The sequence below is a fragment of the Uranotaenia lowii genome, chromosome 2, assembly GCF_029784155.1.
Source record: "Uranotaenia lowii strain MFRU-FL chromosome 2, ASM2978415v1, whole genome shotgun sequence".
Lineage (NCBI taxonomy): Eukaryota > Metazoa > Arthropoda > Insecta > Diptera > Culicidae > Uranotaenia > Uranotaenia lowii.
Window position 1 is genome coordinate 249,500,781 of NC_073692.1, and position 17,280 is coordinate 249,518,060.

The 17,280-nt window shown below is 33.8% G+C and overlaps 1 protein-coding gene across 5 annotated transcripts in view; it reads right to left on the reverse strand.

Moving 5' to 3' along the window:
- LOC129742272 (uncharacterized) overlaps positions 1 to 13,819 on the reverse strand; it is a 68,942-nt gene extending 55,123 nt beyond the window's left edge. For 3 of the 5 annotated variants that reach the window (XM_055734151.1, XM_055734153.1, XM_055734148.1), the window contains exon 1: positions 12,505 to 13,369. The gene's annotated coding sequence lies outside the window, so the exon portion shown is untranslated. Of the gene's footprint in view, positions 1 to 12,504; positions 13,370 to 13,596 lie in introns of those variants that run through there. The other 2 variants (XM_055734149.1, XM_055734152.1) reach the window with 2 other exon arrangements.
- Positions 13,820 to 17,280: the final 3,461 nt, after the last annotated feature.

Here is a 17,280-nt window from a genome sequence, read left to right on the forward strand (position 1 = left end):
GAGTTAAAAAATTTAAAGAAGTTTTGAACTTTTGATATCTTTATTGGAGAAGAGACCATTACGACGAATCATTTCCAAAAATGTTATTGTTATTTAATCAATTTTATTTATGATTTTGTTGTTGTTTCGTTCAATTATCAGAACATTTTTGATCTAGAAGAAAAATCTTTTCAATTCGAGAAAACAATCTAAACAGTGATGGTTTGAATCATTTGACTTAATTTTGAATCATTTGCTTATAACTTCTTTTGAAAACATTTTTCCCAGAAATGATGTTCTAAACTTTAGTAGAACTAGATCTTAGCTGCAACTTTTGTGACCAACACAAACCTGTATCTCTTATGCCTTATGAATGAGAAATCGAAAAGTTTAAATTTTTGAGCAATGATCGTAATCACAATCATTTGGATTAGCGGGTTGGATTAAATCCTACAATTCATACCACATTGAAGATACATATTTATGACATACAAGAAAGTTGTAGCTTAGATCTGTATCTACTAAAGTTTAGAACATCATTTCATGGAAAAATGTTTTCAAAAGAAGTTATAACCAAATGATTCAAAAATAAGTCAAATGATTCAAACCATCACTGAATCTAAATAGCATAATTTCGTAGAAATTCCGTACAAACGTTGCGATAGTCATCGGCCTGTGGCATCTGATACTGTGCGAGTAGGTTATACATCGATTGGCTCTGCTTAAAACAAAGCTCAATCAACTCCATCACACTTCAAAGGTCCGAGCCGTTTCAAATAAACGAATTATAAAAAAACTCCATCACAGCTGTGCCAGAATGTCCACAGTTGATCGCTCCTCGTGTCTGGAATATCCGTTAGGTTCTTGTTGGAGCAAACATGACCACTTCACACTTGAGAGCAGGTATTTTGCAATCCCAAATTGGCATACTGGCGCAACTGTGCAAGAAACAAAATCAACAATAACAAAGTCACGATCGACGGCGACGAGCTGGAGATAGTCGAAGACTTTGTCTATCTCGGCTCACTGGAAACCGCAGACAATACCACCAGTCGTGAGTTATCAGCGGAAGTCGTGTCTACTATGGACTCCACAAGCAACTGCAGTCGAGAAGACTTAGCCCCACACAAAGTGTAACCTGGACACAACGCTTATTAGACCTCTACGGCACGAGTCGTGGATATTGCTAGTGGAGGACCTGCGCACACTCGGAGTATTCGAGCGACGAATGTTAAGAACCACCTTTGGAGGCGTGCAGGAGAACGGAATGTGGGGGCGAAGGATGAACCACGAGTTCGCGCGACTCTACGGCTATCCCAGTATCCAGAAGGTGGTGAAGGCTAGACGGATACGTTTGGCAGGACATGTTGCAAGAATGCCGGACGACAGGTGTTCGCTGCCAATCCGGTAGGAACGAAGCGAGCAGGAGCGCAACGAGCGAGCGCTTGAGAAGCGTCCCACTAGCGTATATGGGATGCCCGAGAAGTTGGAGAACGGTTGCCACGGACCGAGCGAATTGGATGAATATACAAACGTCAAATCCGTATTGTTGTACGAGTGTGAAACTTGGTACAAATACTCGGTGACGACGCGAAAACTGCAAATATTTGGGAATCGCTACCTGCGGAGTACCGGCCACGCTTGGAGCCCTGTCAACTGGATCTCAAATGGGGAACTACATCGCCAGTGTCATCAAGAGGCGATAGAAATAAAGATTCGGGAACGTAAGTGGAAGTGGATTGGGCACACGCTGCGAAGAGATTAGAACGAGATTCGCGGAGAGGCGCTTGAATCGAATCCAGAGGGACATCGAAGGAGAGGCAGACCCAGAAACTCGTGGCCCGAGCCGCCGGGAGGTAATTTGCTTAGAAGAATTTGATGAAAAAAGTGGTTCAACTCTTTGACGTCGTTCTTCAAAAATGGCAAAAAAGGCAGCCCGATTTGCCATATTTTGTAGCCCAGAAATGTGGGAATCTATCCAACGTAAAATTAGAGTGGAGTTATGTGTAGTTTTTTTTTTAAAATCTCTAGTTGAAGTTATAAAATTCAAAATATTTATCGTTTTTTGCAACTAAATTCCATATACAAAATTTCAACTTTATTTCAAATCACAAATTTTTATTAAATAAAGTGTAAAATATGCCTAACAAAAATATAAAAATAATTGCAAAGCAATATATATTCGCGATTTGAGTATCTATTAATTCGTTTTTCAATGTAAGCAAATCTTTGCGAATTTTCCAAAAAAAATTCAATCTTTTCTTAGCATTTCTTTGAGAACTCCGAAACGGGTAAACTTAAGACTATCATTTTTATGGTTTCATTTAGCTTGAAAATGCCGGAACACAATGAAATATTTGGATAGATAATTATGAGCGCTTTAAAAATCGACTTTCTGCCAGCTTTTCTGGGTTTTGGACCACTGTGCTCCGGATCGTCAACAGTGGAGGTCTTTTACCACAGCCCTATGCGCCGGAGAATCTACGGGGGACTATTAAGTAAGTAAGTACAAATTTCTTGTTGAAAATATTTCTCCTAGTTCGCCAGGGAAACCCAATTTGTGCTGCATGTCAAACGACTTTTCTGTAGATCGTGACCGAACTTCTATCTTGTACGCTCCAGAGTTGGAGAATATTTATCAAGATACGTTTTCGTATTGAGGCTTCAGAAAAATAAACTTGAGTACCGTAATCCGGGGTAATATTGATCACTTTTTTCAATGTATTTCGATTATTTTTTCTATTAAGGGGAATATGGCATGTTTTTTATTTTTAAAACCAGTACTGGACTCCTATGAACGTAAAACATGGATGCAGAAATTTATTAGGCCTCTTTAAATTTGATTTAAAAATCGTTTTCGTCTCTGTTCAGAGTTTGATGCTTTGGGGTGACATGGATCAGCCCCAATTCTGACGGGTTTAACGAGTTTTCTTGATCATAAAGGATAAAAAAACACCTTCATAATATTTACAAATGCTAGTTTATCAATTTAACTTTGATTTTTGACGTTTTATTTTAAAAATATTTATAATCGAAAAAAGAACTATGATGCTGCCTACATTTAGGGGCAAAAATAAGTATAATTGCTAAACAGTTTGAGCTTCAAAATACAAAAAAAAACCTTCACACATTCCCTCAGGGCCTAGGCCCTTCCACTACTTCCATTTTCATTTTTTCTTCAAAGTTAACGATTTGATAGAATTCCTATCCATTTGTCCAATGACTATAAAAATAGTCATCCCGTTTGCTTCTAAATGCTTTTTGGTATCATAAGGAGAGTTGTTTGTGTGTGAGCCTTCGAAAAATAGATATTTTAAGATTTTTAAAATTAGATTTTTTACTAACAGAAAAAAAATCAAATGCAAACCAAATTTTGCCTATTTGATATTCAATTAATAGGCTTTAAAACGTAGAAAACAGTTTTCAAAAATTCAAACTATAGACTGAGTTATGATGATAAAGTGGAAAAGTTTATTGTTGGTCAAATTTACCCCGGTGATCAAAGTTACCCCGTTTTACGGTATTTGATATGGAGCCCTTACAGGCCCGTGCGAAAGACCCGTCCATGGAAGGGATTTTCGAAATCCAGATTTAGCTGTAAATAATAACAACATCAAAAATACACAATAAAAGAGAAAATTTCATTCTAAAACCATTTTCTTACTCATGACCATTGCACAAACTGGAAAAATAATTAACTTTACTGATACGATTCAAAATAAATCAGAATCCAAGTTTCAAATCAACGCGATTTCGGGTAAGCTATTAATAAATAATTCGAAAAAGTGATGCTTTTTCTAATCTATTATGTATTAAGTCAATATTTCCGAAATACAGAAAACCAATGCGAATTGAAATTTAAACACCAGAAACCAGAATTTAAAGCTTTGGGCATAAGAATCAGTACAAAGCAATAGAATAAATACATAAAAAAAACACCACAATTAAAAAGATATTAAATTCGAGTTTTAAAATAAATTTCAAATCAGGTCAGTAATAAACCATGATCAAAAGTTGTAAAGCAAAATGGGAATAATTGTTGATTATTAACCATATTAATTTACAGTTCTGACAATCAGCTTTGAGTTAAATCAAATATTTTTAACTGATTAAATAACAAATCTACATGAGAAGAAAAAAACTGATTCTGAAATTGTTTATAATATTTTATTCAATTTAGGAAGAATATTTCAATAGTGATAATGATGATTCATGATCGAAAAAAGTAAAATTCGTCAGTTTTTCAAAAATTTGAAAAGACAAGTATTTCTGACATAACTAAAGTTAGTTTGAAAAAAAAAAAAAGATTTTATTTCATATAATTTTTTTTTTAAATCTGGGAAACGATTCAATTTTTAGTTTTTAAAATATCTTTAATTTGATTAAATTAATATAAGTTCAAAATCTATTATTTCTCAGGATTGAGATAAGTAAACAATTAAAAAACTTTCATAACTTTTTTCAGAGATGTTAAAATTTTTTGGGTCTAGGAGGAAGTTGATAAAAAACTTAATTTTTAAATTTGATTTAAATGCTTTAAAATTTTGTCAAAAAAGTGCAGAATTTTCTTGAATATTTTTTTTTCTTTTTTTTCAAAAGTTTCAGGGCACCAATAGCTCCTAGGTTCTATGCACCTCACAAAAAAAAGAGAATTTTGTGGCCTTGTGTAATTTATCAAAACCCTTTTGAATGTGGAGTTGAAGAACAAGAAACACAAAATAAAATTGAGTCTGAAATTTGTTCCATGAAGAAAATTTCGTAACTGCATAAAAGTAAATAACTTTTCACCCTTTTTCGAAAGTTATCTCAAAAACAAAAGATGATTGAAGAAAATCAATTGCATTTTTCAAATCAGCACCCCTAAATCAATCAATATTAGCTCTTAACTTTTTTGCACCTCGAAAAAATGTGAATTTTGTTGTCTTGTGTAATTTATCCACTTTTTAATTTTGAAGTGTGTTGTTTCGATGTAACTGATAAATCATGTAAAATTGGACAACCAGTGCAATTGGTATAATTTACCTTCCAATCATAAACCAGTTAGACGGGTCTTACGCATCAAAAGTATGAAGGTACACATGCATTTGAACCACCTATTCACTTTCCAATTTTGTGCTTCAAATTATTCGCACTTCATGTCAGATAGTGCAGGCGGGCGGAACAATCGAAAATTTCCTGTCAAACCTGACATCGCCAACGATGGACTGGTTCGATGCGCATATTCAAGACATAACCTTGCTTTGTGAAATGCGTACCTCCAAGGTAGAAAACCTGAATTCTGCAATCGTGAATCGGCTGTTGTGGCCTCAAAAAGTATAAAATTAAAATATACAAATACAAAATTCACCTTTTTCCGAGTTGCAAGGAAATTAAGAGATGATTTTGAATAAACTTGAAATACTTCGGAAAAAATCCAAAAACTAGAATTGACAGACAAAATGTGTCAAAGGATTCAAATTTATTTTTTTTTCTCCTTTACTTTAGATCTGTGTAATTTATGAATCACTAGCTGACCCGGTAAACTTCGTTTTACCTTTAACTTAACACATTTTAGTAAATGTTTAACTTCATCTACGCATCCTTAACTTCTTCGTGCTCGTGATTCAAGTATGCTTCTTACCCGAAAAACCTTACCAAATTTCACTTCATTCCGACGACCGCCCCACAAAAAGTTGGTCAAAAGTGTTTTTTGTTGTTTATACTCAGTCATACGATTGAATATCTTGGAATAAAACTGAACTGAACTGAAAATTTTTTTTAGCCAATTCAATCAACTAGCAGTGATTTTTAAGCTTTCTGATAATAAAAAAGTCGATATCAGTAAGTATCCAATCAGTTTGATTATCTTATATTATCTTCTCAAATATTATCTTCTACCTTGAATAATACAAATATCATCAAAATATGCTGATGAAAATCCTTTTATTTGTTGTCACAAGTCACTTCTAAAACCTGTAATCACATGTTGAACTGTGACGCAATTTGAGTACAAACCGTTTTAATATTCTAATTGATTGAAATATTGAAGCTCCAACAGCCTATTGTTCGTGAAAAATTAAAGATAGAAAAATTGACTGGTCCATGGTGTCAAATGTATTAAAGAAGCAAATAAAATAATCATTGTAAATGTTCATTTTTAAATTTTGTCTTTTGGCCATCAATACTAATGTTATGAAATCGCTTGGTACGTCTTTGTACCGGAAAATAATCACATTTTCGTAGGTGATGGAAAGAATTAGAGAAACATGAGCTATCAAAGAACGAAAGAACATAAGCCGTAAATATCATGAGAAAAAAGATACAACGGCTCATCGGCAGGACTCGCTTTTGGCCATGTTTGTTTTTGTGAAATACTCCTGTGTGAGTCCGTTTATACGTGATGGTGTTACAAAGAAAACGCCTCCATTTTTATATATATAGATTTTTCGGAGATGTTTTAGTAAAAGATTTGATGAATGATATTTTCGTTCTCAGTTACTATTGTTTTTAAACTTTAAGAATTTTTAATGTTTTTTTCGGTTCGCTTTGAACAATAATCAAAACAGATGCTTGTTATGCTGCCCACTATGCATTTTAAATCATCATATTACATATATAAGTCTCATTGTGATCAGCGAAAAAAAATGCGGATAGGCTCAGTATGTTTATACTTTTGGAAGCAAATAGCGGAAGAGTTTCTACAGGGCCAGTAAAAAATAATGGGTCAATGAATAAATAATACAGTAGCCGTACTTTTTCAAAACGCTTCAAAACTGCAACCTTACTTAGTTATTGATAAAATGGAATTACCTGTATAACAAGAGACATTCTACGAAACCAAAAAAAACATCAAACAAAAAAATTCAAGATTAGCTCAAAATTTCCTCCCACAACCTCAATTAATTCCTTCATTTAGTTGCGAATGCTTCCGATGATGCTCGCTGGCACTTTTCCCTTAAATTTTATTGTAGATCCTATAAGTACCATTATTACTAAATATCCGGTACAACATCGTAAAGCTGAGAGTTTTCCCTACAAGATAAATTACATGAGATGTCCCTTTAGGTAGGGCTAGGTGGGGTAATTATGAAAACAATTAGTCAGTTTTTTATACTATCAGCCCAAACAAATAGCTGGAAAGTTACCAAAAATTAATGACTGGTTCCCTTCTTCATTTTGAGATTTTTAGCTTATTTTTAAGTTGCAGCTTGGGGGCGTAAAATGTTTGTTCATAATTACCCCGTCTATTCATAATTTCCCCCATTGTCTATAGGATAATTATGAACACTGTTACTGAAACCACATCTAGACAGTGCATGGTAGTGATTTATGGATTTTTAAAGTTTACTGTTGAGAAGTTATAAGTTATTTTCAGTTTTTCATAGGTGGGAGGCATATTTTTATAAAATCACAGATCCACAATTCTAAAAAAAAACTTACAAAGAATTGTTTTAGGCTTATTTTCAATATTTGAATGGTTATCGAAATTTTGACTGTAAAAAGTAAATTTTAATCATCATGCAATGCTCTGAAAATAAGTGTTCATAACTACCTTGTATCTTGAAAAATATGGGGTAAAAATGAACACTTCTTTGTGCGTGGGTGGAAATTTTTTTTAACAGAAATTCATATCACAATTCATAATTACTTAACGTAAAACTTTCAAAAATAACATTTTATCTCCATTCACATTGAGGAGGGAGTCAATTGATAAGACACGTTTCGAAACGATTTTCATTTCTCTGAGACATGAATTTTGTTAATAACTGTAACTATAAAAATTATATAGTTGGGTTTGAAATTACAACTGTAACTTATCAATAGAACGATAGACTATGAATTTGATCAGTTTTGAGACCCTACAATGACGGCACGTTTAGGCTGTTTGTTCGGAATTACCCCTTGTTCATAATTACCTACCCCACTTAGCCCACTTAGTTTGGAAGGCGAGTATTTTGTACTCTGAAGCCCTAAAAGCGAAAAACAGCTTTTTACAGATGACAATGCAACGGTGGGTTTTGAGGAATTCGTCAAGCTCCAAGTCTACTGAAGCTGTAAATTCACCTGACCAAAGCCAGAAAATTTTTGAGGAATTTTATGAAGAGATTAACTACCGTAATTCATATATGTTACTTTTAATTTATCGGCCTTAGCGGTGAAAAGTGATGTCCTTTTAACCTTCTATCCATCTATATAAAAAATTTCATCATCCCTACTAAAAAAAAGGACATCAATTTTCACCGCTAAGGCCGATAAATTAAAAATATCATTTTTTAGGAATTTTCTATCGATCGATTACTCGATTTTTTTTTTTGAAATTCCATAGTTTTTCCCGGTTTTCCCCCCGGGTAAAAATGATTTTTTTGGTATTTATTATACTCGTTTTTAAATTTAAAATCATGGTGAATTCAATGTAAAGCTCTGAAATGTCCAACAAAAAAAAAAGTTAACAATTTAACTTAGAACCGGTATAAAATCATGACAAATATTTTGACGTCTCTCAACACGTAGTCTTTTCGCATCAAATTGAAAGGTTTTCATAAATTTTTAGAATAAATCCAACGAAATCGACATTGTTTTGCTACATAATTTTAACAATTTGGCAACAACAGTTTAGCTGACTCGATCTTCAAATTTTCACTGTTTTGAGGTTCTTTTGAACCACTATGAATATTTCAGTTTTTCCAGAATTTGTACAGAGTTGAAAAAAATGTACAGTTTATATAGAAATATGTAGAAAATACATCGAAATGTAATATTAAATCGTCTTGTCAAACTTGAATGGGAATTTGTCTTACAAAACTTAAATTCATCAGATTGCAGGGAAATATGTAGTTATTTCTAGTGTAGTTAGTTTCTTAGTGCACTTGCGATTTGAGGCTTCGTTCCTCAGATCAATTTAAACGAAAAACAGAACAACAACAAAACCAACAACATTGAAAAAATATATATATATTCCTTTCGTCAGGAAAATGTAAATCTGCTTAAAAAGTCTAACGCTACCAAAATAATTCTGCATGAACTTTCATGTATTGTTTCAAACATGGACAATTCTTGAAAAGTTACCCAGCCAGAAGATTCGAACCACGACCTTCAGGCAAAGTTGCCGAAATCACAGAAAAATCTATAAAATCTAATTCACAGAATGTTGAGCCAATTTTCATCACGCGGCGCGCACACCAGCATAGAACCATGCCTGCTGTATTAGAATTCAAAATTTCAATATTTGAAAATTTGAAAGCTCCCGAAGTAGACCAACAAGATGATAATAATATCTTGTTGAGATGTGTTTGAGTTACAATTTTGGTATGCTCTTCTAATCGGGTTTTCTATAAGTATCAATGCCCAATGCCTGTTTAGCAAATCTCTGTGCTGAAAATGCGCTGAAAAGTGTAAGGAAGAGGCGGGCTATATGCGCATATTGAGGAAAGCTTTCATTTTCTCCCCATATTCCAATAGATAGGAGTCTGAAAACTATATGTACATGAGCGGACATCTGTTTTATATACGTTAGAGCACTTCTTCTGATAAAATCTCTTACAGCTCTTTTAGCTATATTTATATTTATTAGAAATGGATGTTAAGCATACGTCAAGGCTGAAATTTTGGTGAAATTGTATACACCACTAGTTCTTTTGCATGAAACATAGTTAGGTATGCCATATGGCCATATTTCATGGTAATATTTTGTTCATATCGTATTTTCATCGGATTAGTATGAAGTTCTGTAAGATTATGATTATAGCGTAGATTTAATTTTTCAATGATTAAAAGTAAAAAAATTATGACCTATTTTTTCATATAGGCATTTAACCTGCCTGATATGGGCATTCATAACCTGTCTCTTATTCTAATATCTCATCATTTACAACTTTGCCAAAAGCTTCAATTTGTTGAATTTCCGATTTCCAGATGAATAAGAAAGAAAAAACATTAACATTTTTGTTCACCGAATCTACAGGCACGATAATTAAAGTTCAATACATTTTAACAAAACTGACAAAAATCTTGTTTGAATTTTTAATTTTTATTGGCTTTATATAACAATCTAATTTCCTCACGCCATGTTTCAATAGCGTATAACCCTCAAACTGCACTGCACTGGTTAGATACGTTGAATCTCCAACCATATCGCCAATTGGTTGTATGCGCAACATGCGCATTTAGGAACACTTCCCCCTACTGTGCCAAAGATGATACGATTAAAAAGCGAAATGATGTTTCACATTCAAGTGAAACAAATAAATAACATTTTATGGGGTTTTCATCCTATCGGATAATTCATCCCAGAAACAAGAAAAATAACAAAGTGCCGTAGGAAAGTAATAATCGAACTCCCAACACCATTTTTATATCGTCTTGCCAATCCGACACGATATCGGCGACATCTTAACCAGTGTTGTACTACCTGAGCCGGATGGAAGACGAGGGATAATTGTCATAGGTACTTATTTGACCACTTATACGATTTTTTTTTCAAGTTATTCTTCTACTAGCGGTCCAAATATTTTGCGCACGATTTGACCACCGTAATTTTTTTTTATTAAACGGTGGACAGCTTTTCTAGCTTATAGAAAAGGTTTCAGCCCGTTTATAAATCAGTTAGATGAACCAGTCAGAAAAGTTTACCTATGTGATCACTTCCTCAATGCTCGTTTCAAATAAAGTATTTACAAAAAAAAACTTCCCCAAAGCAATTTTCGAATTGTGCTTGATAAAACCTCTCATATTCTTTAACTTCATGGAATCAATCATCTTCACTTTTATTCGAACTTTAGCCACCTTTAGCTCTCTGTTAGTTCTCTATAGGACTTCTTAAGGGCCCCCCCCTTTATGGTTTAACACTTCCAAAAAATCGTTTTTTTTATTTTTTTATTTTCTTATTGTAAAACATTTCAAGAATGTTGTGTCAAATTCTCAAGTCAATTGAAGCAAAATTGTAGAAATTATAGGCCTTTATCTCCTCCTATTTAATACTGCAAGAAAGTAAGAGCAGAAATTTCAAACGCGTTTTTCTCGAAAGCACATTTTTAAAGTCCGTGGACATCGTCATTTGAAAACTACTAATCCGATTCTTTTTAAATTTGGAACATGTTTTCTACATATAAAATACCAGACCCCAACGTTTTTCTTTTTTGTTTTTTTTTACTTTGGGGAGATTTTACAGGTCAAAAATGGCGGATTTTTTCGTAAAAAATCGTAGTTTTTACTTCAAACAGCCACAAAAATTTCATAAAAAAATTTTTAAGTTAAATAAAAACGTTGGGGTCCAGAAAAACATCTATTAAAATATTTTGCTCTGATTTTTTTACTTCAGATGATTCTGTGCTGAGATACAGTGTCCACCGCAAATCCTGTTTTCTAAAAGGCATCCTCAAAAGTGCTCCGTCACCGGCTCATTTTTCAATATTTTTCTACGAAAAAACTCGCGAAAATGAGTTGACAGTTTGTCACTAAATTTTGCACACGTGAACATTACATTACTAGATAGTTTCAATGTCATCAATTTCTATCCATGCATTCACAGTAATTCACAAAACAAAGTGTTGTCTTTTTTTCGAATACACCCCTTATGAAGAAATTGAAACTCTATTTTGATCGAAATCATTTTAAAATTTTAAATCTTCTCAATTGAAAGAAAAGTTTATGTTTTTTTAATCTGTTTTTAAAATGCTTTGAATACAGCGTTTCAGAAGCTCTTCGGTGCGAAAGAATTGAAGGATCTGTAATTTTTTTTTATCTTTACTGACAAATCGTGGAAAATTCCAAAAATGTTTGGATTTGAGAGGTTTTTTTTTCAATTTGTCGATGTTTTCCAACCTTGACATGTCTTCATTGTTAAGTTTATTGTTTGGAATCAACTTTGGTTTAAAAACTTTGCATTTAGACAATTTAGATTGTTTTTCATTAGTTGGCTGATTTATGAAGCTCAGGAAATTCCTTTAAGTTTTTTGTATACAACATATTTTAGAATTGAATACTGTGAAAAAACGTTTTTGTCTAAAAATCATTCTCTTACACTTCAGTATGTGTATTCCTAATTTCAAACATTTTACCTGCCCTGAAGCTAACGTTTATGAATGTTACACAATCGCACTTTTGTCTTCTTAAGCAATTTATGCCACTCGCATTTTTAACAAGTTTAGTCACTGTTTTCAAGACCATCTTCGTATGTAGGTCGCGATAATTCTATTTGTTTTTTCCCTCTAGAGTCCCGTGAGAATTGTTATATCTATACTATAACGTCCATGTTTAATCACGCAAATCCCAAAAGCAAAACTATCCTTCAAATGTACCATATGTCATATCTGCGTGAAGAAAGGATTCCATGATTTGCAACATCACATAATTCATTCCGAGCCCACATTATTTCATGATTTTGCCAGCCCGAAAGGTCAACAACAATTGTTCCACCTCCACTGGAAAAAAATGTTTCCATGTTACACCGTCCGTCCTTATGGTGAAAATGGTTACGTAATATGCGAAAGTTTCGCCAATTTCACATACATTATGGCGCTAAGTAAGGGATTTTTTCGTTAGACTTACATTGGAACATGATGCATCTGCGATGATAACGCTCAGCGGAGATTAATCGCAATATATTTATTTTGCTTAGTAGGAAAAGTCACAAACAACTATTGCAAATTGATCTATTTCACTACTGCTGATGATATTAGTTTTCACGTAATAAAAACAAAGTGTTGTCAATTCTGTTGATTATGTAATAACATCTTCGTTCATTTGCCTTAACTTTTTCAGCACTTTGGTTTCACACATTTAAATTGACTCCTGTTCCGTGAATGATATTGGATTCGATTTTCTTATTTTATTACACAATGACTGGATCTTTCGATAAAAGAGGGCTGCTAACTTTTCTTTTATCTATTCATGGAGATATACAGATTGCTCTCCTTTCTATCATAACACACAATTCAAACTAATCGATTACTCGAGAGCAAAGTCGCTGCTATATTTCAAAATCGATTTAAAACATCTTCATTTTGTTATTCAACACTAGAACTTTTCCTACACAAATTCACAGCATTTATATTCAAAAAGAAAAGAGATTTTTGAATGTTGAATCGTGATGCAACTGATTTCAGAAATTACTTGAACTATCCAACATCACATAGAAAGGTTCTACACAAGTATCAAACAAAATAAATCACAAGAAGCTGAACAATTCAATTAGGACACTCCGACTATTGGTATTACTCCCAGGAACCAATCAAACACTCTTTGCCCACGGGATGATTCCAGATAGTGATCGATACTCCTGACATATGACGTTTGATTATTTAATCATAAAAATCAAAAAAGGTCTCTAATGTACAGTATCCCGAAAGCACCTTAAAGTGATTTCTATACACGGTGACACACGTACGGAGCGTAATAATGGCGCTCGTGGACTGTATACATTCACAAGGTTGGGGCTCTATTTAGTATTGAAAAGCACATTGTCTGCATACATACAAGCATTGTTGGTGTATGCGAAACCACCCTCACAATGGGCTGTAGACGGTGCTTCAGTTCGTACTTCTCTGCTTCAATACCATAGGCACCCACTACTCACCACCTTCATTATCATTACAAACACACAGCCAGATGTGAAGTGCACTCACGAAATAATTAATCTACCTGTACTTTACAGCATCACAAATAATCTATGGAAGCAGGCTAATTATGTTTCAGACGACGGACGTTCTAATTGTTGGTCATCCGTATATGTAATTTGCATTGTCTCCAACTCCAGTATGAATGAATCAGTCAGTCTCACAAGAGGTGACCCATTCCCAATCCAACAGTGGAAAATAGTGAGCACGTCTGACTGTATGTCAATGGAAACGAATTCATATGGTGGAACGAAAGTATCACCATTAGCTAACAACCCACTGCCTAAGGACCTCACTACTAAAACATATGTCAGCAGGATACGAGACGAGAGAAGGATTGGAACAGCGCATGCGTCGTTTATAAGTACATCTCCCACACAGCTGTAAAACATCTTGAAGATCCTCAAAAGGTGCCCGCCAACTAATGATGATGAGAGTCCTTGGTATTTGGGTACTGAACTGATAACATAACACTGAGCAAAACACTCGTTGAATTATTTCGCAATGATTAAACAAAAAGTTGCTTCAATAATTTGCCTTACCAAAATACAACTTATGATTTAAAATTTACTTCATTTCATACTGGAAAATGGGCATAACGAGCACCGGGGTAAAGTGGGCACCTCTCTTTAATACGAAAATACATATTTTCTAAAATAGATTTTCGATTGGCGCGAAAAACTGACTTGTGGCTTATTTATAGCTCAATCAAACGTGATTTAGGGATGCCTCAAAGTTTCGATTTTGTACCCTAAAAATTCCCTAAAGAAGATGGGAAAATCGAAATTTTAATAATTAACGACTTAAAAATGCATAAAACGTCCAGATCTGGTGGCGCCGATGTGGTCTAGCGGATAGGCTAGAAAACTTTTGTGTTGGTAAGATGTGAACTGACTATATAATAAGAATGTTCAATCAGTTGCCAGTTGGCCAGGAAGATAATCACCGTAATTTATGTTTGTTACTTAATTTATCGGCCTCATCGGTGAAAAGTGACGTACTTTTTAGTAAAAACATAAGAACATCAAGATAGTTAGAAGAAATGAGAGATGGTGAAAATGAGCGGGTTTAATTTATTAGAAGCTTATCATCACATACCACATTTTGTTCGAGCTCGGGTCAACTACTAAGAAGACTAAGGCTAAGAAGGTAGATACAGGTAGAGTTGCATTGTGGTGCTTCTAATAATGCTTCTAGCGGATAAGTAGCTTGAGTTTGGTAACCCAGGCGTACTGGGTTCGATTCCCAGTATTAATAAGGAAACTTTTGGGTTCGAATCCCATAAGTTGCCCACAGGTAAGATGTGTTTTCATTATATAAATAACTATAATTAATATTTCAGAGGAAATGCATCTGGGGTTAATCTGAAGAAACTATTGCAAGCGGTGTTGGATGAAGGTTCGATGCTTCCCTCGACAAACCATCGGCCGTTGAAGCCTGAGAAGCAATTCACAGACATAGACTGGACCTTGCTATCGATGGGGGAACCATACATACAAGACTTAAAAACGAATTGGACGAAGTACTGATAAATACACAGTGCGAAAGGGCCTAAGATCCTGGGAAAAACCTTTGACAGGCGCCTCCTCAACCTTGCCCCACACTGCAGGTAACACTAAGTCGTGTACGCTTCATCGAAATATTCAGCAGAAAACGTACCATCTCAGACCGTCACACTATTTTAAATGCCGGAAATAGCATTGTCACCAAGTCAACGGGCAACGTGCAACAATTTTCAACTTCAATGGCTTCTAAAAAAACCTACATCCACAGATAATCACACCTTTTATGCATCAAAACTTTTAAAATTAGAGGGACATCAAATTGACGTAGTAACTTGCAACAAACTTAGTTTTTAATGACAAATCCAATGGAAACGTATATAAATTCAAAGTTTTTCGTAAATTTTTGATGCCATAAAAAGCATTACGTATAACAGCACCAATTGAATGCATTTTACACCTCTCATAACTTTTTTGATGGTTTTTGCTGCCAGAAATTGCAATATTTTTTTTTGAAAGCGATCCATTCAGTCCCGAATTAGCGCAACGAGTTTTAATTTTGTATGGAAATTTGTATGGGAAAACAAAATTTTTCATTCTAAAATAGCCAGAGATGTACTGAAACTTCCAAAAAAATCAACTTTAGATGAAAAATATTCCTTGATTCTTGCAGTACAATTCAAAGCACAAACCTAATTTCAACCCCAGAATAGTTATTCGATGTTTTACAAAAAAAATCAAAATTATTTTTTTAAATTTTTTGCGTTTTTGTCTGCTTATTCGAAAGCTGTGTAACCATAGGGTGGAAATAAAAAATCTCAATAAACCGCTTTGCATTGCCAGAGAATTTATTGATTTATATAGCATTTTAGCAACATTTCATGCAATGCAATGCATGCTCTAGCAAGCAAAGTATTGCCAATTTAAATACTTATCAATGGATTCAGAATTTTTAGTATGAAATGCTTATAACTTTTTCATTAAATTCTTAGTTGCTTGTCATGCTTGCAAAAAATGGAGCTTAAGGAAAATCAAAACCAACAATCAAAGACCGATTTCATTTCAAGCTTATTTGAATTTTTTAGATGACTCAATGTGCAAAAATTTCTTCTTCCATACAAATTTCCATACAAAATTGACTTTGAAAATTGAAACTCAGGAATCAACCAAATCATTTCAAATTTCACACTGATGCTTGATGACCCAAAAGGCATCGAAAAAACATATGGGAGCAAAAAGTCATTTTTTGCAGCGGTCTAATGCTGCATACATCTAGGGTAGAAAAAAAATCACTAAAAATTCTACTAGCCGAAATCATAAAAATAAATGTTTCGATGAATGAAATTTCAATGCTGACAAACGCGTGATGCAGAACAATCATATTCCAGCACATGGAAACGAAATTTACAAGGTGTCTCTACGATTTGCATTTTGTTGCATGTTACCCCGGACAGGTAACTGAATTATAAAAATATTTATTTAAAAATGTTTGTTGTTTACTCGATGAATATTTTTTCACCAACTGTGTTGGTACAGGATGATTAAACCAGTAGAACGTTTGCAGGTGATATCATTGAGCGTTTATTGGAGATTGTTTAAAACTTTGAATGAAAATGAAAAACTTCAAAATACTATCTTAAGATGTGGGAAATTATTTCATCATCATTTTTAAATACTTCAAAGATAACTGGATTACATTATATACAATTAATAACTAAAGCAGGTCTGTGTATACAAATGTTGCATATAACCCCGCTCTTGCATGATGCCCCGTTTGACGATACTTTATTAGGGGAAAACTGTACAAGACGCACCAGTTAAGCACAATCGCTATTTACAGCGATACCAATAATCTAAAAACCAAATTTAAAGTTTTCGGCGATTCAGGGATCTGATTTATGTCTTCTAAAAAAGAAAGAATATGATAGAAACACGATTTTGATTATTTTTTTGTAAAAAAAAACTAAAAAGACAGAAAACAAACCGCGGGGTAGAACGCCAAATCTAGTGGACAGAACGCACGATACCATAAGGGTGGTAAGAAATGGAACAATAATTATACGAATGTAATGATTGAAACATAAAATGTTTAATTACATTTTCATCGTATTTTTGTAAACTGACCGTACTTTGACAAGAATCATTTATTATTGCTAAACTTATCGAAAATTTTGGTTTTCAAAATACACTTTTTTAAATCCTTATAG